Raw genomic sequence first — 26,183 nt, forward strand, 5'->3', positions numbered from 1 at the left:
GCCCTCCAATGACCAGAGAGCACCTAGAGGAAGAAATCTGGGAGTAACAGGAAGTACATAGATCCAGCTGATCTAGTGAAGAGATGTCCTTAGACATGGCCATTTTAAAAGGAGAGTGGGAAACACCTGAAGGAAGAGGGAGATGATGTAATAAACAAAATATTGGTGACTCAAGTAGACAGGAAGTTCAGTATTTCTGTTCCTTCACCGATCAGCATGCTTCCAGGAAATTTCTGTTCCTGAAGGGAAAACTTTGGTCTTCCTTAAAATCAGTGATGTGACCCAGATAATAAAAATGTCCTTGTATAACACAAAATGTACAAATATTAAAACTGGTGCCCCTTTCCAGGCAGACATCAGCTGTGTGCCCATGAACAGACAGTGCCACTTGTGCCCTGAGGTGCCGAGCTGGGATTGGATCTCTCAGAGAGGAGCTGAGGGAGAGCAGAGCACCTTGCAAGCTGCAGGTCCCTGCCAGCCCCACAGTGCTCCTGTGCCATCAACATCTGCTCTGCTCCAGTCTGGAACAGGGCCCAGCACGGTGTCGGGACCATCAGAGAGCTGAGGTGTGAGCTGGAATTCCATGGCCTCCCCATGGCGCAGCAGCCCTGCATTTCCCTGCTCCAGCCTTGGTCTCCAGCACAGCCATGGAGGCTCTTTGGGCTCCTGAGTGTTCCTGCAGCCCCAAGGGCAGCTGAGCTCTGCCTTGGGCACAGGCAGCCCTGGCCAGCACAGGCCATGCTCAGCAATTCCTTGTCTGTGCCCGGCCTTGCTGCCAGCCCCGGCAGCGGCTGCGTGGCCCCTCTGTGGCCCTGTGCTGGCCCAGCCATGGTGCCACAGCCCCTGTGCAGCCCAGCCCAGGACAGGAGCATTGGGGCTGGGAACGGCCCCTGTGCCGTGGGGCCCTGGGCAGCCTTGGGGCTCTGTGCCCCATGGCCTCCCTGCTGGGCAGCCTCTGCCAGCTCCTGCCGAGCCCGTGGCACCTGTGGGGCTGCACAGACAGCCCTGCCCGGGCTCTGCCGGCCTCAGGGCCAGCAGAGAGGCGGCCAGGGCTGGCCATGGCCGGGAACAGGCCCTGAGCCCCGCAGGAGGATGGAGCTGGGCCACAGCCAAACTCAGCCCAGGGCAGAGCTGGGCTCAGTGGCCAGGGCTGCCCAGGGCTGGCACAGACAGAGGCTGGTGCTGACAAATGTCCTGGGCCCCTCCCTGCTCTGCCCATGCCCCAAGGGCACAGAGCAGCCTCCTCTCTCGGGCTCTTGCTTGTTTTCAATGCCTGCCCAGGCGCTGGCCCTGCCCCACAAGGCCTGGGCTGAATCCTGCCCCTGCCCGCTCAGCCAGGCTGAGATGGACACTGATGGTTTCTGTGCCAGGCTCTCCCAGCCCAGCCCAGCTCCCTGCCAGCTCTGCCAGCTGCCCTGAGCTCTGGGCAGCACCAAGGGCCTCTCCCCAGCACAGCCCAGCCGGCTCTGGCCCCACAGCTCTGCTCAGCCCAGGCTGCTCTGGGCACTGCCCCACGGCCTCAGCCCCTGCCAAGGGCACAGCAGCAGCTGCAGCTCAGCCAGGACTCAGCCCCACCATGGGGGAAGGGGCTTGGCCAAGGCCAAAGGAGCTCCCTGGCTGCCCTGCTCCCCTCTGCCTGAGGTGCTGAGAGCTCTGCAGCCCCTCCTGCCATCCCATCTGCCCAGGCCAGCACAAGAGCCCCGGCCCTGGGGCCCTCCAGAGCTGCTCCTGCTCCAGGCCCAGGGCCCATCCCAGAGCTGGGGCAGCCACAGAGCTGTGCCCATTTCTGCTCATTGCTGCTCTGATGGGGATGCATCCTCAGCCACTTGGAGGTTTCTGATGAATTTTCCAACTCCAGAGGCCTCTTCTTTCTTGAGCTCTTCAGTTCAGGAATTCAGTCAGAAAAGCTCATAAACATTTGTAGAAAATGCACAAACAAGAGAAACCCATGGGAATCATTTATGTTTTCAATTCTTCTGTGGTTAATTAAATTGATTTCCGAAGTGAATATACTGTATTGAAAACAATGAAGAGATGCTGGAGCTCCAAATATCTCTCAGACATTTTTAGAGCTTACAGGCCTTTGTCAGAAGCATTTTAGACCCTAGCAGGCAGGTGGAAACAACTGTGATTTTGAGTTTGAGCCATGGAATGAGTTACCAACTTCGGAGGTGGAACAAGCAGTCACAAAGCGTTAGATAATATAGTAAAAGTAGTTACAAAACAGAGGGGAAATTTTTTTAGTATTGTACAGGTTGGTTTTAGCACCTGTACAGGGGGGTTTTTACTTTGTACATGGGGGTCAGAAGTTCTAAGATGGAGAAAAGTGGGCTGATCCTGTTCCTCCTCCTTCTTTTTCCTTGCCTCCATGTTCTTGGTGATGTTGGCATTCACAGATTGGTTTAGAGTAGAAAAGCACTTTGTAATATAGGTAGTAGGTATTCGGGGAAAACTATAAACTCTAATATGTAATATATCATATAAAAGATAGCAGCAGCCCTGGGCGGGGGGAAAAAAGAAGAAGACAGCAGACAGAGAGGATGTCAGGGTGTTTGTGTGCCTCTGCCTGGGCCACTGACCAAGCAGCCACAGCCTGAGAAGACAATCTTTTAGATAACTAACAATAATCTGCCTTGAGATCGAACAACAAGAGCCTCCACAGTTTTTCTTTGGAAGCACGGGTTGGAGGAGAAATTTCACCACCACATGAGACCCCAGAGGAAGCCCAGGGGTCTCACAAAGAGAGAATTGTTTTGTCGTTTTTTCTTTTCCTGTTTATTAATTGATATCAGCAATGTCCACTTCATATTGACACCCTAATGCACTTCTAATGCAATCTGAACAGATATGGAAATCAACACCCTTCATGGCTGACAATCAATAACACTTTGTTCCCACCCCCTCCCCACCGTTTCCCTCATCCAAGCCCTGGCACTCAGAGCAGCTGAGGAATGGAGTCACATCCAGGGGTGTCCCCAGGGCTCAGGACTGGGGCCAGGTCAGTGAAATCTCTTTATTGCTGATCTGGATGAGGCCATCGAGGGCACCCTCAGGCAGTTCCATGTGAGCCCAGGCTGGGTGGGAGTGTGGCTGTGCTGGAGGGCAGGAAGCTCTGCAGAGGGATCTGGACAGGCTGGAGCCATGGGCCCAGGACAATGGGATGAGGTTCACCAAGGCCAAGGGCCGGGTCCTGCCCTGGGCTCACAACCACCCCAAATCCCTGGCCGTGTTCTGCCCCTGATCCCCACAGCCTGTTCTGTTTCCTTCATCCCTGCATTGCCAGGGACTTTCTGGGACAAGGGAGCTCTGCTCTGGGGATGGAGGGAGCTCCATGTGCCACCACTGGAGTGGGAACCACAACTCATGAGGTTTGTGTCATTTGGGGGTCAGGAACTGGTGAGACTCAGAGGCACAGAAAGTTTCTCTTCATGGCCAGCAGACCATGGTTGAACAGGACACAATTTAATAACAATCATGCTCTTCCCTGAGCTATGTGCAACATCCCAGCAGTGTCTGGTGAGTCCACCATCCACTAGTGATTTACATGCTAAAATTGATCTTGGACAGGAGTGTGGGCAAAACAGCTCAAACAATAACTGAATTGCAAAGCTGTCAGTGGTGGATGGAGAAGGGAGGTCAGGCTGCTTTTGGTGCTGAGGAAATGCTGAAATCAGCCTGACTCATTACATCTCCTGCCCTGATCTCCCCTCTTTCCCCTTCCACCCATTGGCTTCTGTCTCCCACCAGGCCCCTGGTGAAGAGCCTGGCTCTGTGTTCTCCATCCCCTCCTCGCTGGCACTGCCAGGCTGGGATGAGGAGCCCCTCAGCCTTTCCTGCTCAGTCTGGACAAGCCCAGCTCCCTCAGCCTCTGCTCACAGCCCAAGGGCTCCAGCCCCACCTTGGAGGCCCTTCCCTAATCCTGCTCCAGCTGCCAGGCATCTTTCCTGCCCTGGGGAACCCAACCCAGGCCACGGGGACCTGGATAATCTACGTCCTTGATGTCCTGGGCACACAGCCCTGGCCCCTTTTCCCCATGTCAAGCTCTGGGGTGGACCCTGTGGAACATCCTTTGGTGGAGGCTGTGGCTCCAGGGGGACTGGGGGGACACTGGGGGATAGGGACCCTGCTGGGCGTGAACAGCATTGGACTTGTTGGGAGAAACTGTGAGGGGGAGCTGGGGTGGAGTGACCAACCCAGTGACCTCACAGAGCCCTCCTGGGATGTCACACAGCCCCTCTGGGATGTCACACAGCCCCTCTGTGAAGTCACAGCCTGGTCTGAGATGTCACAACCCAATGTCTAATGTCACACACCTGGTCTCTGATGTCACAGACAAACCTGTGACCCCATAGTCTGTTCTGGGATTTCAGATCCCTGTTCTGAGTTGTCCCAAGGATGGCCTATGATGTCATAACCCCTTGATGGCCTCACATAAGCCACTCTATGATGTCATGGACCATTCTGTCATAGATCACCCATGTGATGTCATAGATCACTCTCTGACCTCATGTGACTAGATGATAAATTATCTCCACCAGGTGAGCTGACACCTGGAGCTTGTTCTCCAAAACCCCAGGCCTATGGAAACCACACAAAGCCCATTGTGGGAGAAGGGGAACTGGAAGTTCACAAGCCTCAGTGTCCTGCCAGCTCAGCCAGGCCCACGGGAATATTGGGGTCCATGACTGTCCTGGGTTGTAAAATAAGCTTGTATTCTATTTGCCATCTGTTGAAGGCAAACCTGTCGGACAGGTTTTGTTATCTCTCTCTGAGACAATGGTTTGCCCCGTAGAGGCAATGGTTTGTTTATACACTATTGACTGACTCACTGCCGGGCTGGTAAATGTAACACCGTGAGGGGTCCCACCCAGAGGGGGAAGCCAAGCACTCTATTATGGTATAAAGGGGTAGCTTTTAGGGAGAGAAGCAGCTCGCTCTCTCTCTCTTCGCGGGATTCCCAGAGAAGCAGCTCTCTTCGGGGGCACTCGCAGCGAAGCAGCCGGCGCGCGCTGAGGCGACGGCAGCGGAGCTCAGAGGCAACCCCGGCGCAGAGGAAGACCGGCCCCACTGCCACCAGATCTTCAGAGGAAAACCATACCCTTCTAAAGATCACCACTGCAGCTGCAGTTCATCAACCACTGCAAGGGGAGCAATTGTCCCAGCAGAACTGATACTGGCACCCCGACTCCTCAGGTTCTGGACTTTTTCACTGGTTTTGTTTGTACCGATTGCATTTGCCTTTTTAAATTGTTGTCTAGTTTTCTCCTAGTAAAGAATTGTTACTCCCATTCCCATATCTTTGCCTGAGAGCCTTTTAATTTAAAGATCCTGGTAATTCAGAGGGAGGGGGGTTTGCCGTTCTCCATTGCACAGGAGGCTTTGCCCTCTTTCACAGACTCCTGTCTTGTCGAACTAAGACAGATGACCATCAGGGATAACCAGAGAGACCCCCAGGACAGAAGAACACATGGGTAAAGGGGAGGGGAAATATGTTAATGATTCTGAGGAAATGATTATCAGATGTGTGTTTAGTCCGGGACAATCAATGGATATGTGTGCAAAATACAGAACAAGAACAGAAACTTTCCTGTACTCAGCATGCTCGACTTTGGGAGGAGCTATCCCCCGTGCATCCGGCTGAATAAAGAATGCTGCTTCTTAATGCTGCACTGGTGTTAAGGAGTTTTTTGTTTTAGCGAATTTTTGGTAACACTCCACTCCCAAGGAAAGCTCTGTCTCCTGCTGCTCACAAACAGAGAAGGGCTGGTGGCAGATGTGGGGGTCGGAGGCTGCCTGGGGCACACTGACCATGAAATAATCAAGTTTTCAATGATCTGTGACAGAAGGAGGGGCAGCAACAAAACTTCCACGCTGGAATGAGGAAGGGCAGATTTTGGCCTATTTAGGATGCAGATTTAGGGAGTACAAAATCAGGTACTGATTTTTTTTAAGGGAAACATCCAGGGAGGATGGACACATTTCAAGAAAGTAATCTTAAAGGGGAAGGAGCAGCCTGTCCTGGTGTGGCAAAAGATGAGCTGATGAGGAAAATGACTGTCATGGCTGCCCATGGAGCTTTTGTGGGAAGTCAAGGGAAAGAAGAGGGTGCATCAACTTTGGACCGAAATTCAGGCAACTTAGGAAGTGTTTAAGGACCTTGTTAGGTCACGGAGAAAGAGAAGTTGAGAGGTGAAATCTCAATTAAAACTTAACCTGGCCACTTCTGTGAAAAATAATAGAAAATGTTTCTATAAGTAAATTAATAGCAAAACATAGGATAAAGAGAACCTCCACTATTCTTTAGTGGATGCAGTGGAGAATATAAGAACTAAAGATAAGGAAAAGCCTGAGCTACTTAAGACCTTGTTTGTCTCAATTTTCAATATTAGGATAGGATGTCCTCAAGACAAGAGTTCTCCTGAGCTGGTAGATGGGCACAGGGAGCAGAACAGGCCCCTGTAATCCAGGAGGAAGCAGCTGCTGACCTGCTGAGCCACTCAGATGCTCACAGGTGTATGGGATCAGATGGGATCCATCCTAGGGGGATGAGGGAGCTGGGGGATGAGCTCCCCAAGCTGCTCCCCACCATTTACCATCAGTCCTGGCTCACCAGGGAGGTCCCAGAGCACTGGAGGTGCCAGTGTGAGCCCATCCCCAAGAAGGGCTGGAAGGAGGATCTGGGGAGCTCCAGGCCTGTCAGCCTGACCTTGGTGCCCGGCAAGGTTATGGAGCAGATCACCTTGAGAGCCACCACAGGGCACCCACAGGATGGCCGAGGGGTCAGAGCCAGCCAGCGTGGATTTAAGAGGGGCAGGTCCTGCCTGAGCAACCTGATCTCCTTTTATAACCAGGTGACCCACCTGTGGATGTGGGAAAGGCTGTGGATGGGTCCATCTGGATTTCAGCAAAGCCTTGGACACTGTCTCTGACAGCATTCCCTGGAAAAGCTGCAGCCCACGGCTTGGGCAGGTTCCCTCCTGGCTGGGAGATGGAAGAGCTGGCTGGAGGCTGGGCCCAGAGAGGGGTGGGGATGGTGCTGCACCCAGCTGGTGTCCAGTCCCTGGTGCTGTCCCCCAGGGATCTGTGTTGGGCCCAGTCCTGTTTAACATCTTCACCGATGATCTGGGTGAGAGGATCGAGCCCACCATCCCCAAATTTGCAGGTGACACCAAGCTGGGTGTGAGTGTGGATCTGCTGAAGGGCAGGACAAGAAGACACAGCCTTCAGCTGCACCAGGGGAGGTTTAGGCTGGACAAGAGGAAGAAGTTCTTCAATGAAAGGGTGAGTGGGCATTGGAATGGGCAGGCCAGGAGGGAGGTGGCAGAGTCACTGTCCCTCTCCAGTGGCACTTAGTGGCATGTCTGGGTGACAAGGTGGTGTTAGGGCATTGGTTGGACTTGATGATCCCAAAGGTCTTTTCCAGCCTCTTTGATTCTGTCATTCTGTGATGATTGGGACACTCTGGAGCCATTGTGACCCTGCAAGGCCTTGTGGAACTAGGACGACCATGGTGACACTGTGCAGCCCCATAGAACCAGGGCTCCGTTGTGGTGCTCTGGGGCCCAATGGAACCAGGGAGTCCCCGTGACACTGGGTCCTGGTGGAACCACAGAGTCCATGGTGATGCTGCGGGGCCTCGTGTGACCGAGGGGTTTCACCACTGTGACACTACCAAACCAAGGAGAGCATTGGGAGAGTCCAGGGCCCAGGGGAACCAAGGGGCCGTTCTGACAATGCGGGGCCTCATGGAACCAAGGGTACATTGTCCCATTTTGGGGCCCCATGGAACCAAAGAGACCAGTGTGACAGTGCAGGTCCTGGTGTAACCAAAGAGACATTGTGACACTGAGGGGATTCATGGAACCAAGGACAACTTTGCAGAAGTTCAGCAAGTGGGATGTGAGTGTTGACCTGCAGGAGCACAGGAGGGTTCTGCAGAGGGACCTGGACAGGCTGTATCCAGGGCCCAAATCCAACAAGGTGAGGTTTAACAAGTCCAAGTGCCAGGTCCTGCACTTTTGTCACATCAACCCCTGCAGTGCTTCAGGCTGGGGACAGAGTGGCTGGACAGCAGCCAGGCAGAAAGGGACCTGCAGGGACTGATGGACAGCAGGTTGGACATGAGCCAGCAGTGTGCCCAGGTGGCCAAGAAGGCCAATGGCTCCTGGCCTGGATCAGGAATGGTGTGGCCAGCAGGAGAGGAGCTGCTGTGCCAGCACTGATCTGCCCCAGCTCTGCACACAGACATTGCTGCTGCAGCTCCAGAGAAGGCAACAGAAGGGCATCTCTGCAGAAATCTTTGCTGGGAGATCCTTTAGTTCCTTGAAAACTACTAAAAATTAAAAATGGCACAAACAATGACATTTATTTTGGACAATATGAAAAAGTAAACAAAGGGTAAAACAATCCATAACCAAACCATCAGGAATTATCAAAGATGACATTTATTACAAGTGATGGCAGAAACTGGACACTAGTTTAATGTTCCTGAAACCATGCAGTCATCAGTCTCCTCACTGCAGCCTTGAGCTCCTGGTTCCTCAGGCTGTAGATGAGGGGGTTCAGGGCTGGAGGCACCACCGAGTACACAACTGACACTGACAGATCCAGAGATGGGGAGGACATGGAGGGGGGCTTCAGGTGAGCAAATATGCCAGTGCTGACAAACAGAGAGACCACGGCCAGGTGAGGGAGGCAGGTGGAAAAGGCTTTGTGCCGTCTCTGCTCAGAGGGGATCCTCAGCACAGCCCTGAAGATCTGCACATAGGAGAAAACAATGAACACAAAACAACCTAGTCCTACACAGGCACTTACAGCAAGAAGCGAAAGTGCCCTGACTTTGGAATGTATGCATGAGAGCTTGAGGATCTGTGGGATTTCACAGAAGAACTGGCCCAAGGCATTGCCATGGCACAGGGGCAGGGAAAATGTATTGGCTGTGTGCAGCAGAGCATTGAGAAAGCCACTGGCCCAGGCAGCTGCTGCCATGTGGGCACAAGCTCTGCTGCCCAGGAGGGTCCCGTAGTGCAGGGGTTTGCAGATGGACACGTAGCGGTCGTAGCACATGATGGTCAGGAGGGAAAATTGTGATCCAATAAAGAAGGCAAAAAAAAATAGTTGTGCAGCACATCCTGTGTAGGAGATGGTGCTGGTGTCCCAGAGGGAATTGTGCATGGCTTTGGGGACAGTGGTGCAGATGGAGCCCAGGTTGCTGAGGGCCAGGTTGAGCAGGAAGAAGAACATGGGCGTGTGCAGGTGGTGGCCGCAGGCTACGGCGCTGATGATGAGGCTGTTGCCCAGGAGGGCAGCCAGGGAGATGCCCAGGAAGAGGCAGAAGTGCAGGAGCTGCAGCTGCCGCGTGTCTGCCAGTGCCAGCAGGAGGAAGTGGCTGATGGAGCTGCTGTTGGACATTTGCTGTGGCTGCACATGGGCACCTGTTCATGGCGAAAAGGACAGTGAAGAGATAGAGGAGATACATGTAACCAAAATCAAAGCCATTTCCCATACACCCTCCTCTGTAGCAGACATAGACACACTCTTTTGTTTAAGAGTCCTGGGCGTTTCATTATAAGCTCCCCAATATTTTTCCCAGTATTCTTGGATATCAAAATCTCCGCGTTTCTGCTTCCCCCAGGGACAACAGAGCAAGTTCTGTGAGGCAGAGTGATGAGAGGAGAGTGAGGGGAGATGGTCTGTCATTCTGACCTATTCAGTTTTCTCTGGACTATCCTTTCTTAGCTGGAGGGTGATCACCTTCCACGCTTCCCCTAAAACCCCCAGGTACTGCTGAGAGCAGATTGATCCACCCCAGCCCCGCTCCACATTTGGAGCCAAGGACTCACGTTTCTCATTTCAACAAGCCGGCAGTATTTCCAGTGTCACAACACCTCTGCCTTTTCCTGTGAATCTTATAACTCAGAGATACTCTACGACATGTTTGCACCCTGGATTGAAGCTCCCAGCATGGACTGAAATCTCAGGGAGACTTCCAAGTGTCCCTCTGATGGCACTGGATGAAGGGAGGTGCAGCTCCTTCCCTGGCTGCACTGTCAGCACTGCCCAGAGCCGGGCACTGGGGACAGCTGTGTCACCCTGAGCCAGCTGTGCCCCCTGACAGAGCCCCCAGTGCCGGGCAGCTGCTCCCAGCCCTGTGCTCTGCAGAGGGAACTGGGCCCGGGGCTGCAGAGCTGCCCCACGGCTCTGCTGCAGCTCTGCCTGCACAGGAGGGGCTGCACGCCTTGGAGCCCCGGCCCTGAGGGCAGAGGCTTGGCTGGGGCACAGGAGGGAGGGGGCTTGTGCAGAGGGAGGGGCTGCACTGGAGGGGATCCTCTGGACATCTCTAAACTCTCCCTGCCACAGCATTTCTGGGTTTTGTTTTCTCTCCTCCCCTGATCTTCTCTCTGCTTCCTGGAGATTTTCCTCCTGCAGGTGTTTCCCTGTGCCTGATCTCTCCCTGCCAGCATTTCCAGACCCCAAATCTCTGTGCACTCTCCTTGGCCTGACAGAACCCTGCCTGTTTGCAGGGCACTGGCTGGGGGCAGGCTCTGTTTGCAGCTTGGAGAAAGGACAGCTCAGACTGAGCCTGATGACTCCAGCAAAGGTGATGCTGGTGCTGTCCATGGGCAGAGGGGGTGAAAGCACATTAGGGATCTCCTGTGAACCTACTGATCACTAAAAGTTACAGTTCAGACGTCTCATGCACTTGTCAATATTCATAATCAACCTTTAATATTTATACTTCTTTTCCTGCTTCTCTTAAATAGTAGACAGCTGACTAAAAATTCTTAGGAAATTTCCACATTTTTATCAAAATCCTTGTCTTGGAAATATTATATGACTAATCAGAAGCCCTCAGTATGTCAGAGCTTCATGAGCATTTCACCTCCCCTGCACCAGGAACACTCAGTACTCACCGGGTCAGTGGGCATTGGGATGTTCCAGCTTTAGGAGATCTCTCCAGGAGCTGCAGCTGCATTGTCCTGCAGCCAGAGGTTCCTGTGCCAAGGGCTGGCAGTGATTCTGCCCCAGGCACTTCTCAGCCCCTTCCCAGCCCTGACTGATTGAAGCTCTCTGTGCCTCTGTGCTGTGCCCGGGCTGGCTGCAGGCAGTGCCCCAGCCCTGCTGGGCTGGGAGAAGAGCTGCTCAGCAAGAGAAATGTGCTTTTGAAGCTCTGCTTGGTTACCAGCATCACCCTCTGTGCCAGGAGCCCAGCCCAGCTCAGCAGCACAGACACAGCACAAGGACTTTAATGAACCTCTGGGGCTTTGTGCTCAGGCCCTGAACATCAGGCCCTGAGAGGGAGCTGCAGAAACCTCTGCAGAACTCCAAGTCAGAATCCAACTCCAAAGTTTCTTGGACTTTTAATGGGTCCCACTGAGGGACACGACTGAGAAAGTGTCCCCAGGCCCCAGGCAGAGCAGAGAACTGGAGGCACTGATGCCAGGTGGGGACAAAGAGAAGCCAAGTCTTGGTGCCCTGGGGCACAGCAGTGTCTGTGCCACCAAGGGCTGTGAGGAGACACCTTGTCCTGAGGCCCTGGGGCCTCCTGGCACAGCCCCAGCCAGGCTGGGCACTGTCAGCCCCTGGTCCTGCCCTCAGCATCCTCCCCTAGCCCACATCCCAGTGGCCTCAAGGATCTGCTGGAAGGAGTCCCTGGGGAGCCTTGGTCAGGAATGGCCCTGGGGGCTCCTTCATGCTCCCAGGGACTGCAGGTTTTTCAAAGGACTTTGGCTTTTGCTTTTGCCTTGGAGTCTCTGAGAGGTTTGTGCAATCCTGGCCTCCAATTATCTGCTGTAATTAGTCCCTGGAGAGGCTTTGTCAGGAACAAACACTCAGTGGGGCCCATTAATGCTTCAAGATACTCAGTTCTTTAAGGAACTTGGCGTTTCCCTTTTGATACAGACTCTGTGAGAAGTTTGTGCAATCATGGCCCCAATTATCTGCTTTAATGAGTCCCTTGAGAGCTTTGTACTGACACTCAGTGGGGTTCATTAGTACTTTGAGATACTCACCATTTTTCAGGTACTTTGGATTTTCCTTTCCACACTGAGAGGTTTTTCGTGCCATTTTGAGTCTCTGAGTTTTTATGCCATCCTGGCCTCTAATTCTCTTCTCCAAGGAGTCCATGAGGAGCCAGTGTTGGGCATGGACCTCAGTGGGTCCCATTAATGCTTTGAGACACTTTGAGGTTTTCTTCTGACTTTGACTCCTGGAAAGTTGTGCAATCTCTTCTCAGGGCTCGAGGTTCCAGGTCTCAGCTCCAAATGCACCACGGGGCTCATTAGGATCAAGCAAGTCCTGACAAACCATGGGTCTGCCTTCATTTCTCTCTGCTCTAGTGCAGTTCATCAGGAAGTCTCTGTAGTGGTTTTGGTTCATCAGTTTCAGGTTTCTCAGCCAATGCATCTATTAGTGTGGTGTGTTCAGTGTTGGCTAATTACCAGTGCACTGACTAGAATATAGTTACTCATTTCCTGCTGTAAGATAGAATTAGGAGAAAGGCAAAGTAGGCTCAAAGTTAAGGAGTATAGAGAAAAGTTTGTTATCAGTAACTAAAAAAAAGAGAATAATAATTACAACAAAACATTCAGAACACTTCCCTTCTCCATACAACATTTTCTTACTTACTAACTATGTTAAGGGCCAAAACCTAAAATTTTCCATCAGTTTTCCAACTGTAGAATAGTCTTTCTTCAGTTCACTTAGGGAGAGAAGTTTTTCTCGTTAATGTTATGGAGACTTCTCTACAAGAAAACAGTTATCTCATGGCTTTTCATTTCCAGAAATAGCAGCTGCCTGGAGAAATCTGCAATCGTGAAGTCCCTCCCATTTTTTCACAGCTTTTCCCACAGCTGTGTTTATGGGCCATGGCAACTTATGCAGTATTGGTTTAAAGATGAGCTATTTAAGACCAAAAGTTCTCTTCATCTATTTCCAAAATCATCTTCAGCTCTGGGAACAGAGGTCTTCTTCTCTCCCTCAGGGCACAGGGTCTCATCACTCTGTACTCTTTGTCTGTTCAAACCTCTCATGGGATCACAGCTACTGCAACATTTGCTTACTTTAGCATGGAGGCCTTTGCTGAAACAAGTCATCTCCCCATACTTTTGAATGCCTTATAGGGAAAAAGAGAGTCTGATGTATCCATGACATCCTTCTCCATAGCTTTAGCAGAGGATTCCAGCCCCAAGATCAAGGCATCTCCTCATCCCTCCCATTTGGGACTCAACTTCCTCTTCAGTGACCTCGGTGTGTCCATGTTGCTCCTCTGTGTGCCTGCCCTGTGTCCTTTTCTCTCACTGGAGGGAGGATGGCAGCACTGGCAGAGTCAATATCTCCCTGGGGCCTGCAGATGGTTATGTAACACTGGCCAGGCTTGGTAGCCAATTCTTATTTTGGCCATGGACCTTGGACATGAAGACCATTTCTATTCCATAGGAATGAAGGAAGATACCTCAATATTTTGGGGACAGATGAGAGGTGACCACCAAAGGCAAAGGCCAGCCGCAGCGCCCCGATTTTGTTCTGAGAGAACCCCTTGAATATGGGGAATGTATTAGGCACTGTCAGTTTTGGCAATGGGCATCTGAAATGCCAGACAGTTCTTTTCCAAAGGAGAGCAGTAGGCCCCATGCTCCAGGAGCTGATGAGAAGCAGCCCTTGACATCCCAAGATCAGCCAGACCTTTCAGGTGGCCCCTGGCCGGCCAAGCCAGCCAGACCTGGCCCATGTTCCCTCGCTTCCATGGGGCCCCACAGTGTCCCAATGGTCCCTTGCTTCCAGGAGGCCCTGAGGTGTCACAATGCCCCCTTGGTGACATGGGGCCCTGAAGGGTCGGAATGGTCTCCATGGGTCCATCAGGCCCCACAGAGTCATAATGGTCTCTAGGTCCATGAAGCCCCGCGGTGTCACCATGGCCCCTTGGTTCCATGGGCTCCAGTGGTGCCACAATGATCCCCTTGGTTCCACGAGGTGGCCACAGTGTCACAGGGATCTCCATGAGAAGGAAAGAACCGAGCCCCAGTGTGGCAGGGGAAGCCACCAGAGGCCAAGGCCAGACAGGCTTGACAGTACTGGGAGACTTTGGCTAGGAGCAACCCTTGGATATAGGGAAATTGGGAGGTGGAACCCCAATTCCAGCCATTTCTGTGTAAATTAGAAGGAGGGCTCTTTTCCATAGGAAGGAAAGCCCAGAGCCCCAGTGTTTCAAATGCAGGTGAGATGCAGCCCCCAAGGGGACAAAGGCAGCCAGACCTGTCTCGCCTGACTGGTTTCACTTGGAAGCACTCCTTGTGTGAGAACCCCGGGTTTGGTTGGGGTTCTCGTGTGGTGGTAGAGCTTCTCCTCCAACCCGTGTTCCCAAAGGAAAACTCCACAGTCTCTTCTTGTTCGGTCTCAAGATGTTTTATTGCTAGTTATCTAACAGATTAAGTTCTCAGGCTGAGGCCCTTTGGTCAGCGGCCCAGGCAGAGAAGCACACACTCCTGACACCCTGACTGTCTGGTGTCTTCTTCTTCTCTCTCCCCGCCCAGGGCTGCTGCTATCTTTTATAAGATATATTACGTATAGCATGTTTACAATTATTCCCCAATACCTATTACCTACGTTACCAAGTGTTTTTCTATTCTAAACCAATCTGTGAGTGCCAACATCACCAAGAACATGGAGGTAAGGAATAAGAAAGAAGAAGGATGGGTTCAGCCCACTTTCCTCCATCTTAGAACTTCTGACCCCCATGTACAAAGTAAAAACCCCCCTGTACATGCACTAAAACCCCCCCTGTACACTACCAAAAAATATTTCCCTCTACTTTGTGACTACATTTACTATACTATCTAGCACTTTGTGACTGCTTGTTCCACCTTCAAAGTTGGTAATTCATTCCATGGTTCAAACTCGAAATCACAGCTAAATCCAGCTGCCTGCTGGGGTCCAGACTGTGTCTGACCACGGCCTGGAACCTCCAAAAATGTCTGAGAGACATTTTGAGTTCCCACATCTCCCCTCCCTGTTTGAACCAAAAACACCTGCTTTGCCACTTTGTTCAAGGCCCTTCGAATACACATGAAAATGCATGGCATGACAAGCAGAAGAACTACAAGCCCTATAAGAATATAAGATATTACTTTCAAAATTTCTTTCCACACTGGTGAGAGATCAAAAAGGTTAAAGAAATCATCCCACCAGGATCCTGTAACCTTTTTCAACTTGGTGATACTACTTTCTATCTGTTTTATATTTTCAGGAATAGATTTTGAATGATCTGACAAGTTCATGCAGCACATCCCTTCAAATTCTTCACATCCGTGCCCATGTGACAGCAGCAAATAATCAATTGCTGCCCGGTTTTGAAGCACTGCCTGTCTTGCACTGCTGATGTCTGTTAACATGTCACTTAGTGCAGACGAAATGGCACGACTGTGTTTGCTCAACCAGCAAGCTATGTGGTCCAATTGTGTCAAGGCCACCCCCGATGCTGTTTGGGGCGAGAAAATTGCAACTGCAATTCTCCGAGCCTTGTCCCAGGTATAAACATCATCATCACAATTCGGACTATATTGATCAAGGGATCTTTTTTCCCTGTGTGTCTGCTCCTTTAAAGTTTTCAAATCAGGTGTTATCAATGAGAGCTCCCCAATGCTGCATGGACTGCCCTTGATTTTTGCAGGGATAGCAGGCCAAACTCTTTCCCCGCAAATCAAAAACACTCCCTTTGGTAAAGTGACTGGGTGTTGAAGGGATGCTTTGCTTGTCACCTTGGTGTAATTGCACCAGGATGATGCATTTTTATAAAAAGATTGATTTGGAGTGACATCTATTGTATGATTATCTGTCTTTGCCACTCCCACTGGATCAAATTTAATGCAATATTTCATTTTTGTTGACCCAAAAATATCTAGCTCTGGAGGTTCCAGGTGAGCCACAGGAAGGTATGGTGTCCAAACATGCCACCCTTCCATAGGATCTGGAAAGGTTTTTAAAACCTTTGGAGGGATATTTTTTGGAATTGGCCACTCCTTCACTGGCACACCTACCAAACATGTTGAAAATGGTTTCCCTGGCTTTGAATGAGTCAGACAAATACTGTCCAGACACGCTGCCTTTGCCAAAGTTTCCCACACATTTTCCCTTGGTTGTTTCATGGGAAAGTCTGTCTCATTGTCCAAAGCAATGGACAAGAGAATGAGACACATGAACACTACCTGTCTAAACTCCATGTCCATGTCCCCAACCTCTGTGAAAAACCCTGCAATGCAGCAATGTTCAAATAAAACTTAATTTCCCCGAAAAAACCCCAAGTCTCTGAATAATCAATCATTGTCTGACGAGACGTCTGCAGCGTCCTTGTCTGCCTCCGTCTGCGTGCTCTTTTCTTTGCTCCTCAGGTCTGCATCCACCTGCGTCTGCACCCGGAAAGGTTTCACGTGCCTCGCCGACACCCACTTCGGTCCTCGCTCTGTGGAAACACAAGCGAAACCCTTGCCCCAAGTTATTAATGTAAATGGACCTTCAATTTGTCCTGATTCCGGATTTCTGATCAAAACCAAAGGATTTTCCCTTAACTTTGCTTGTGTACTGTTTGTAAAATGCCTAACAATTGGTGGTGTGGGCTCTGAGAAAGAACCATTTAAAAAAAATCAATACATACAGATTTTTGTTCAGCCGCATATAAGGTGTTGAGCCTGCCTCTCCCCTTTTCTGTTTATCCAAAAGGGATTTCAGGGTGTGATGTGTTCTTTCAATGATTGCTTGACCTGAGGGAGAATAAGGAATACCAAAAATGTGTTTCACTCCCCATTTTTTCAAAAATTTGTCAAGCACTTTGCCTGTATAAGTTGGACCATTATCTGTTTTTATTTCTTGTGGCACCCCGAGTGATGCAAAAGCTTGCAAAAAGTGTCTGCAGGCATGTTCTGCGGTTTCCCCTGTATGTAATGATGCAAAAATCGCCCCTGAAAATGTGTCAACTGAGACATGGATATTTTTGAGCCTCCCAAAAGATGGGTATTTTGTGACATCAGCTTGCCAGAGCTGAAGACTCTGCAATCCCCTTGGATTGACAACTCCTGTAGATGCAGGAGGCTGCACAAGCTGACAGTCTGGACAAGCATTGATGATCTCCCTCGCCTGACTTTTGGAGAGGCAAAAGGATTCCATCAATGCCTGTGCATTCTTATGGAAAAATGCATGGCTCAATTTTGCCTGCTCAAAAATATCCGGCAATGTCTGAGATATGGTCATTGTGAGTCTGTCTGCTTGAGCATTTCCCTCTGCTAAGAACCCTGGGAGTGATGAGTGTGCCCTGATATGTGTAACAAAATATTTGTGTTCTCTATTTTCCAGAATTGTCCTCATGCATGACAAATATGAATATAAAATTTCATTGTCAGTGTGTTTCAAAAGTGACCCCTCCAACCGTTTGACCACATTTGCAACATATGCTGAATCTGTGACCAGATTGAGAGGTTCCTGAAACAATTGAAAAACCCTGACAACTGCTGCCAATTCCACAATTTGTGGTGAACCCTGTACCATTCTTATGTCTGATTCCCACTCCCCTGTTTTTGAATTTTGCCATGTAACTACTGATTTGTGAGTTTTTCCTGAACCATCAGTGAACACTGCCACCCCATCCACTGGTTCCTGGCTTATTTTTGGTTTTTCCCTGAAACTTACTTTCGCATTCAGCATTCTGTGAGCTGGAAAATGAACAGTACAAATTCCTGGATAACCTAACAAAGCAATTGCAAAATCCTGTGACTTCTGCATCGCCCATTCAAAATATACTTTTTTCAAAGAACATGAATAACTGAGAAATCTCTGCCTGACATTGTCAACAACCTGGTTCTCGCCTTAATAATAATCTGTGCTACCATTTCTAGATCCGTGAGAATTGTTTTTGAGGGCCTGTAAGCTAAGAAAACCCACTCTATCAACAAAAGAGGGTCCATTTGAGACAAATCCCACTGAAAAATCAACCCATATAACTGTGCTGTTTCCCCCAACACTGCTAAATGAAAAGGCAATGATTCTACAAAGCGATGTGCTTGTCTCTGCTGAATCATGTCTGTGATCTTTTCAAGGTCTCTTTTTGCTTCAGGCGTCAGAGTTCTGGGAGATTTGATGTTATTGTCCCCTCTCAAAAGGTCGAGCAACGACGAGATGTCATCATTGGTAATTCCCAGGATCGGTCTCATCCAGTTGATCTCCCCCAAAAGCTGTTGCAAGTCCTGGAGATTGGTGACCTTTGTGTTGATTTCCAGTTTCTGTGGCCTTATCGTTTGTTTCGTGATCTTCCATCCCAGGTATTTCCAAGGTGCAATTTCCTGTATTTTTGGTGTACTAATTTCCAGTCCTGCTTTTTGCACCTGCGCAATCACACAGTCATGAACTTCTTGCACCTCCTGTTTTGTTGGTGCTGCAATAAGCAAATCATCCATATAATGGATAATTTTTGGTTTTGGATGTTTCTCTCGTGCTGGATGCAAAGCTTGGGCCACGTACCATTGGCAAATGCTTGGAGAGTTTTTGAGTCCCTGAGGAAGAACCATCCAGTGGTATCTCTGCAAAGGTTCCTCTCTGTTGATGCTTGGGACAGAAAATGCAAAGCGTGGAGCATCATCTGGATGAAGTGGAATGCTGAAAAAACAGTCCTTGAGATCAATGATCACAAGCGACCAGTCCCTCTGGATCATCGAGAGAGATGGAAGCCCAAGCTGCAGTGGCCCCATGTCCTGATGACCTCGTTGATTTTCCTGAGATCATGAAGCAGTCTCCAAGACCCTGAAGTTTTCTTGTGAATGACAAACACTGGGGAATTCCATGGGCTGTCTGTTGGCTTGATGTGTCCCTTCTGCAGCTGTTCTTGGACCAACTTTTTCAATGACTCAATTTTTTCCGCTCCAGGGGCCACTGATCCACCCAAACAGGATCATTTGTTTTCCAGGTCAATTTCAGAGTGGTGAGTGCCACAGTGACCCCTGTTAAAAATCCAATTCTAATTCCAGTCCCCATTGTGCCAAAAGGTCCCTTCTCCATACTGTGATGGGCTTTTGCACAATGAAAGGATGGATAACTGCTGTCTTTTTTCCCGGACCTGTGACAACAATTGCGTTCTCACTCTGCATGCACAGGGAACTCCCTCCTATGCCTGTGAGAGAACCCAAAGGTGCAACCAAGCCCCATTCCCGAGGCCAAAAAATGTATGAAATAACTGTAACATCCACTCATGTGTTGAGCATCCCTGTAATAGCAATTGTCTTTTCATTACAAGTCAACTGACAAGTAACGATGGGCTGATCCCGGCTCAAATGTTTCACCCAAGATGCATGCACCTCTGCTTGATCACCAGGAAAAGAGTCCCGTTTGTTGAACACCGGCATGGCTTGCCTTTCTGGGTGAGATGGCAAAGCCATGGCTCGAGCAATCGGTGTGTTTTGTGGAATTGTCAGAGGTGGTCACAAGGCTTTTGCCGTGACCATCAACTCCTCATTACGGTTTGCTGAAATCAAAGATGGATAAACAACAAGTCCAAGGATACTGCTCCTGTCCCTGGACATTATTAAAAAGTCCTGCCTTTTCCAAGAAGTCCCTGTGACACCTGTAGGTATCACTGCATGGCTATTGTCCAAAAGACACGTCAACTTGGAGGTTGCCAAGATGCATTGGAATCTGGGTGGTACCAAGTCTGGGTCGCTGGGGATTTTGGAGATTGCTCTGCTGAGGGGTTCTGTTTGTTGCTCCCCGAGGATTGTTCCTGCTGGTTCTGTGTCACTGCCAGGATTTGTGTCTGAGAGCGCTAGCGTTGATTCGCGCTTTTTCCCGTTTCCCGGAATAGGAAGAATTTTCCCATCCACATCTGTCTGTGAGTGACACTCACTTGCGAGATGTTTCCCTCTCCTGCATCGAGGGCAAAGGTCTGGTGGTTTGTTGGGCTTTGCAAGTTGTGGGCAGTTCCTTTTAATATGTCCTTGTGCCCCACACCCAAAGCACTGTCTCTCTGCATTGGAGTTGCCCTTTGTATAATTTGCAAGAGCTTCCCTAACATGTTTTTCAATTAGATCCCCCAAGTGTTCCTCCATGATGGAAGCAACATGTTGTGGTGTCCCCACCTTGCTGCAAGCCTTGATCATGTCTGCCAAGGTGGCCTGGTGCGCATCATTCTGATGATCCATCTGCACTCTGGATTGGCATTGGAGAACACGAGGCTTTTGACCAGGTGTGGTTTTGCTCCCTCCTCGGTCACCTGCCGCTCCACCGCCTGAGAAAGACGATCCACAAATGAAGAAAACGGCTCCAAAGGACCCTGTTTGATCTCGGTGCAGATGTTGTCCTGGACCCCCGCTGGAGCAATCTGAAGAATTGCCCTCCGTGCTGCCTCTTTGATGTTGCTGAGCACGTGACACAGGAGCCTCACCGCCTGTTGAGTTGGATCGTCCTCAGGAGGATCACCAGCAAGCTGCACCATGGTGAGCACCATTCGGCCCGCCCTGGTATCTGGCTCTCAGCTCCTCCAGGGATCTCCTCCACGCCTTCTGCCACACGAGAGCTTGGGTGTCTGTAAGAACTGATGTTGCAAGATATTTAGGATCGTATGGTGTTAAATCATACATGCCAAAAATGCTTTTTAACATCTGCTTGAAATATGGTGATGACAACCCATTGTCCCTAATGGCCTTAGCTAAATCTTTGATTGCTCCACGGTCCAGGCGTTCCCATCTCAGGTTTTGGCCCTGAGCGTCATAACTCACCAGCATTATTATGTTTCCCGAGCCCTGCAATAAACCTTTCTCTTTCTCCAACTCTGCTCGAATGTCCTGCCAGTCCACTTCTGCGCTCTGCAAAGCTGTAAATTCAGTGGGTACTTGCCTGTAGAGTGGAGTCATCTGTTGTGGCTGCAGCTCTGGTGCAGCAGCACTCACCGATACTAACGTTGTCTGCAGCATCTGCGAAGATGAAGGCTGGAAGTCTCTGGAGAAAAGTGAAGCATCTGCTGTGGAGGAGAACACACGACTGCCTTGCGTTATTTGGAAAATTTTTGGAAGATGAACCAACAGTTCTGGCTGTGACTCCAAGGCTGTGCTTAAATATTGTAAAAGAAATTCAACAACCACCTTTGATATTAAAATTGACTCTCCCTGCTCTGAAAGTGTGGCAGACCTTGATTTTGGAATTGTCCAAGCTGGGACACCCTTCGAAGCAGTGATGCGTATCGTTTCCTCCCGTTGCTGGGCCTCAGCAGAAGTGTCCTGAGTCCCGCACGGTTCCGGTGTCAGTGGAGGTTCCTGCTGCCGTGCAGATGTGACCTTTTTCACCCTGGAGTTTTTCTTATAAGAAACTGGAAAAAAGTCCTGCAATGTCACAGTCCCACCACTGGGTGGCGCAGTGCCTCGACAAGTTCTGTGCCGCCTGTTGCAATGTTGTGGTTCCGCCGCTAGATGGCGCTGCCGCCTGACCAGCTGAGGTGGGAACCGCACTCTGCTCTTCAATCTGCACTTCGATAAACATTTGAGCATCTCTTCTGTCAACTGATTTAAATTTGCAAATCCCGCACTAATTCCTGATAAACCTTTGAGCATTTCTCCTAATAACTGATTCACGTTTGCAATACTTGCAGTGGGTGAAACTGACTCTTGTTGTAACAACTGTTCTAATTTGGTCATGTCAGAAGCAGACAGGGTTTGACTGTGGGCTTGGGCTGTCTGTTGCCATGGGAACTGTGATGGAGCGGTGCCCTGAGGAATGTTTACCTCCTGGCCACGCCCCATCCCTGCCTGCGTCATCTCAGGGGAGTGATCGCTCCTGCTCCGACCCCGGCTATGCTTTGGCCTCGCTCCGCCCCGCACCGCCTCCGAATCAGAGCCACTGCCGTCCCCCACAAGGCTGACGCAACCACCCTCTTGTTTCCATTCCAGCCCTGATGTCTCCGTCTCACTTTGCCCGTCTCCTGGCTCCATGCCAGCACCCACAGCCCGCGCGCGCCAGCTCCGCCCCCTGTGTGCCCGTCCCGCGCATTCGAAATGTGAGAAATCCCCTCCACCCGTGGCTGTCGGGTTTTGCTCAACCTTCACACACGTGCCCGCCGCCTGAGCTGCAGTGAGGAACGCCTCCTGCTGTCCCTCTGCCGCTTTCTCAGCAGCCCGGGCTGCCGCGGTCAGGAAGCCAAGTTCCCGCACCCTTTGGGCGGCCACTTCTGTGGCCTCACGGATTCTCGACACCGAACGTGTCCCCGGGCGCTCCGAGCATACCACCGCCGCACTCGCATCCCCTGCTTTCACCCCGATCCGTCCCGCCCCCGCCGCTCTCCCCGGCCTCGCTTTCTGCACGGGCTGTTTTGAACTCCCAGCCTGCGCAGATGTGGAGGCGCTTTCCTCTCCCTCCTCCCCCTGCTCTGCACTCACGTTCGCACCTTCCCCCACCGGAGCCGCCACCGCTGCCCCCCCACCGTGGGTTTGGACTCGGGCAATGCCTTCCTCCCACTGAGGGTCGCGGCTGTGCCTGGCTCGCCCGCCTCCATCTGGGGAATTTCTGCGTCAGAGGAGCTTAGGGACTCTTGGGAAACTGAGGAACAGTGAGAGCCCGGGGACACGGGACGCGATGGGGTATCATCTCCCTGATGTTCCACAGGAAGCAATCCTGCCTGTCCTGTGTCTGTGGTGAGAGGGGCTGTCCCAAGCTGCTGGCTGGACTGTCCCCCGCTCTGTTTGTCACCAGGAGCCGTAGCTGCCTGGCTTGAGCTGCCGCGTTGTGAGAGTGACTCTAAAACTGTTCTTGCTGAAGATAAAAGTTTTGCGGCAAGCTTATTATTTTTTATAGCCTGATAATATAATTGCTTATTAATTTCCTGCCAAAAATTTGGCTCAAACAATAAATCTGGATCTGAGTGTGGGAAGTTACACCTCACCCACAATAATAAATCTTTCAGCTCCTTTTGAGCAATCTCCATCAGATGGGCAGAGATGATGCCCTGGAAGGCAGATACAATTTCTTTTTCCTCTTGGGAGAATTCCCCCCCCCCCCCATGTTCTTAATTTTGACCTTTCTCATCAAAAGCTGAGTCAACCCAAGGTCAGTCCGAAGATGGCACTGATCACCGTCCAGCAGTTCACAGGTGAGAGATCCCAGGCGCGCTTCTGGGTCGTCTCCTCCCTGGAAAGTCCCCGAGACGAGTTGTTTCAGTGAAGGTCAGGTTCTTATCTCGAGCTATCCGCTCCCTCTCTTCTTGGAATATGCAGCGAGTGTGTGCTCTGCTCTTCTTTTTTTTTTTTTCTTCTCCGCTGATGAAGGTTGGAGGTTACTTGATATTTCTTTTCGTTCTTCTTGCTGATGCCTGCACAGGGACGCCAGATGTGAGAACCCCGAGTTTGGTTTGGGGTCTCGTGTGGTGGTAAAGCTTCTCCTCCAACCCGTGCGTCCAAAGAAAAACTCTGCAGCCTCTTCTTGTTTGGTCTCAAGAGGATTTATTGCTAGTTATCTAACAGATTATTTTCTCGGGCTGCGGCTGTTTGATCAGCGGCCTGGGTAGAGACGCACACACTCCTGACACCCTGACTGTCTGGTGTCTTCTTCTCTCTACCAGCACAGGGCTGCTGCTATCTTTTATAAGATATATTATGTATAACATGTTTACAGTTATTCCCCGATACCTACTACCTATATTACAAAGTGCTTTTCTACTCTAAACCAATCTGTGAGTGCCAACATCTCCAAGAACATGCAGGTAAGGAAAAAGAAGGAGGAAGAACAGGATCAGCCCTCTTTCCTCCATATCAGAACTTCTGATCCCCATGTACAACGTAACCCCCCCCCCGTACATGTGCTAAAACCCCCCTGTACAATACTAAAAAAATTTCCTCTCTACTTTGTGACTACATTTACTATACTATCTATCATTTTGTGACTGCTTGTTCCACCTTCAAAGTTGGTAATTCATTCCATGGTTCAAACTCAAAATCACAGCTGTTTCCAGCTGTCTGCCAGGGTCTAAAATGCATCTGACCAAGGCCTGGAACCTCTAAAAATATCTGAGGGACATTTTGAGTTCCCACAACCTGGGAGCCTTTGGCAGTCCCTGCCCTCAGTGGGGCCGTGTGATGCTCCAGGTCACTTTGAGTTTTGATCCTGACTCCTTGAGCAGCTTCTTCAGCCTTCTCTCAGTACCTGAGGGTCCTGGACTCCGTCACAAAACCACGGTGGGGATCATCAAAATACAGAAAGCCCTCAGGGGTGCTTTGTCTTCATTCAATTGTCTGCAAGTCCACAGGGCTTGTGCAGCTGACTGGAGTCAGTCTGGAGTTCTGTTAAGGAGGAAGATTTCCAAGTGCACCTCATGACCTTTTATTCTTCAATCAAATGAGTGGGGTTTTTTATTTCCCAGTTTGGAGAAGAGTGGATAGAAGCATTCCCCAGGTGATCCTGACACTGAAGTTCTCCTTAGGAGGTCTGGGCATGTACCAGAATGAGCCCCCTGAGGGCTGACCCTGTTTGGACAAGCTGCTCCTCACCCCCAGCCTCACCATGTCTGACATCGCCCACCTGGCACTGACATCCCTGTGTCCTGCAGCAGAACCTTGTCCCTGAGCTCTGCAGCTCCATGTCCCAGCCCATTGCACTGTGTCCCACCTGCTCTCCTCAGGGCTCTGCCTGCACACAGGCCCAGGAGATTTCCTGTTGGGAAAGAAAGAATTGAAAAGCCTGAGCAGGTTTCCTGAACAACAAACCCCACTCAGGAACCACCTGCTCAGTACAGGCTGCCTGGAATGGTGTCACCTTTCTACAAGGGACAGTGTGACCAGAAATGATCTCTGGAAGCAGAATTCTCTGAGTCTCCCAGCTGAATTCTCCGTCCCTGTCCTTTCCCTAGATCCATGTTGCAGATGGAAGCTGCTGGTGCCATCCTCACCTTTAACCTCTCTTTGGAATGCAAACAGATGTTTCCAGCTGTGTTAAGCAGGATTTGCTCAATGTTTCTATAAATCTTTTGTGCCACTCATGGAATGAAGGGGCCATTTTGGCACTGAGGGGGTGACGTGGAAGCAAGGAGTCAATTGTGACCCTGGGGTCCCATAGAACCAAGGGGCCATGGTGGCACAACAGGGCCACGTGGATCCAGTGGTCCATTGTGACACAGTGGATCCAAGGAGACCATGGAGACACCTCCAGAACCTCATGGAACCAAGGAGTCCATGGTGACCCAGCGGGGCTGCATGGAGCCAGTGGCCCATGGTGACACTGCCCATCCAAGGAGGCCATTTGGATACTGTGGAAGCTCGTGGAGCGAAGTGGCCATTGTGACACTGAAGAACTTCATGACACCAAATATCCATGGGGACACAGCAGGGCATCATGGAACCCAGGAACCGTTGTTGGCAGTGCAGAAACTCATGGAACCAGGGGCTGTTGTGGCACTGCAGCACCAACACAGCTGCTGCACCTTGTCCCCTGCCCTGCACAGCTCCTTGGGAGGCACGGCAGGAGCAGCACCCTGGGAGCCTCGGGAATGCCCCTCTGGGATCCATGGCACACACTCCTTGGGGATGGAATTCCAGTTCCCAGCCAGGAAAAGATGATCCTGCCCTTGAAGGCAAAGCTCTTGTGGAAGAGTCAAAAGCCAAGTGGAGCAAGATCCTACAGTGACATTCACTGCCAGCCTTCATAACTTCACCCATGGTGGTTGTAGCTCATGGATTGGGAATGAAATCAGAGCAGGGTCTTTGGTGGGAGCTTCCCTGGGTCAAGGGAGACACTGAGAGATAAACAGAGCAGGCAAAGGAAGGCAGGAGAGAAAGGAGGACACAAACACAATCAACTGAGAAGGTGGCACTCTGAAAAGCAAAACAGAACTGACTGAAAATTAATGGGACAGGAAGCAATAATTCTGAATGTTTTATTTACTTTCAAAATATATCCCATACACCCAGCTGCACATAATCATGATCCCACACCCTTTAAATTTGGATACCACTTCTCCCAATTTCCCTCCTACCCCATCTCACACTGGAGGCTGTGGAATTGGTTCTTTTGTCATGGGTTAGAGTTTTTTGAGGTGGAAATAAGCCATTTTGAGGTGGGGTAAGATTTGGGTGTTTTCAGTGAAACTGAGTCATTTTGAGGTGACAGATCAATCCATCTTGACTTTGGGAGGGCAAAGATGTGGAGAACACAGCCTGAAATCCCCCAAGAAC

General features: G+C 50.6%; 1 pseudogene; it reads left to right on the forward strand.

Annotated features, from left to right (window-relative positions):
• Nucleotides 1–26,183, forward strand: part of LOC144248770 (uncharacterized) — an 89,859-nt pseudogene that overhangs the window by 37,322 nt on the left and 26,354 nt on the right.

Source organism: Lonchura striata, chromosome 36, assembly GCF_050655825.1.
Source record: "Lonchura striata isolate lonStrDom1 chromosome 36, ASM5065582v1, whole genome shotgun sequence".
In the NCBI taxonomy this organism is placed as follows: domain Eukaryota; kingdom Metazoa; phylum Chordata; class Aves; order Passeriformes; family Estrildidae; genus Lonchura; species Lonchura striata.